Source organism: Sapajus apella, unplaced genomic scaffold (assembly GCF_009761245.1).
Source record: "Sapajus apella isolate SASKATOON/1434 unplaced genomic scaffold, GSC_monkey_1.0 scaffold230, whole genome shotgun sequence".
NCBI classification, from domain to species: domain Eukaryota; kingdom Metazoa; phylum Chordata; class Mammalia; order Primates; family Cebidae; genus Sapajus; species Sapajus apella.
In genome coordinates, this window is record NW_022437170.1 from 205,647 (window position 1) to 206,726 (window position 1,080).

Genomic DNA, 1,080 nt, shown 5'->3' on the forward strand with positions numbered 1-1,080 from the left:
AGTAGGGGAATGTGTCTGCACAGATGTTACACTGAGGGCTCCAGGAAGGGAGACATCTGCAAAGATGTTACACTGAGGGCTCCAGGAAAGTACACATTTGCAGAATTGTTACACTTAAGGGCTATAGGAAGGGAATGTGTCTGTAGAGACGTTATACTGAGGGCTCCAAGAGGAGGATGCATGTGCATGAATATTACACTGAGGGCTCCAGAAAGGGGACATATCTACATAGATGTTACCCTGAGGGCTCCAGGAGGGGGAGTCATCTACACAGACGTTACACTGATGGCTCCAGAAGGGGACACATCTGCACAGATATTATAGGAAGAAATGTTTGTGACCTGACGGGAACTGGTGATTCCTAAGGCCTGGGCTCTCCCTCCTCACCAGAGAGCATGAAGGTGTGGTGATGCGGAAGGAGGTGGGAGAAGGGATGAGGCCAGGGGACACTCCAGCCCAGGGCTTGGTAAACCTTTCTTGGAGACACCTGATAGGAAATGACTGCTCAGCAATGCTTCTGCAGCAAAGGAGCAGCTCCAGGCCACCCACAGGCGAACGAGCAGGGTTGTTCCAGTGACAGTTTACAAAACCCAGTGATGGGCTGTGCCCACAAGATGAAGGTGCCGACCCTAGGCTTTGGTCCTCGTACTGCAAAGTCTGTCAAGCCTATTCCATTCAGCACAGGAGCTTGTGAGAAATGCAGAGCCTCGAGTGCAGACCCACCACAAAGGATGTGTATTCAGAGGGCCCCACACAGACCTCCCACATAGGACGCGTGCTTAGAGTGTCCCACACAGACCCACCGCACAGGACCTACACTCGGAGGGTCGCATACAGACCCACCAACAGGACCTACACTCACAGGGTCCCACACAGACCCACCCCACAGGACCTGCACTCACAGGGTCCCACGCAGAGCCATCAACAGCACCTACACTCACAGGGTCCCACACAGACCCACCCCACAGGACCTACACTCACAGGGTCCCACGCAGACCCACCAACAGGACCTACACTCACAGGGTCCCACGCAGACCCACCAACAGGACCTGCACTCACAGGGTCCCACGCAGACCCACC

At 54.8% G+C, this 1,080-nt stretch overlaps 1 protein-coding gene and 1 long non-coding RNA gene across 6 annotated transcripts in view; both read right to left on the reverse strand.

The window, feature by feature from the left end:
* The window catches only part of GOLGA3 (golgin A3), a 52,505-nt gene that overhangs the window by 20,430 nt on the left and 30,995 nt on the right, over positions 1 to 1,080 (reverse strand). The gene's annotated exons all lie outside the window — the stretch shown is intronic.
* The window catches only part of LOC116544765, a 3,857-nt gene that overhangs the window by 829 nt on the left and 1,948 nt on the right, over positions 1 to 1,080 (reverse strand). Inside the window, exons 3-4 of one of the 2 annotated variants that reach the window (XR_004266025.1) lie at positions 932 to 971; positions 1 to 892 (exon numbers count right to left, since the gene is read on the reverse strand). The exon at positions 1 to 892 is cut by the window's left edge and continues 829 nt beyond it. This is a non-coding gene — a long non-coding RNA (uncharacterized LOC116544765). The remainder of the gene's footprint in view (positions 893 to 931; positions 972 to 1,080) is intronic. The other variant, XR_004266026.1, reaches the window with a different exon arrangement.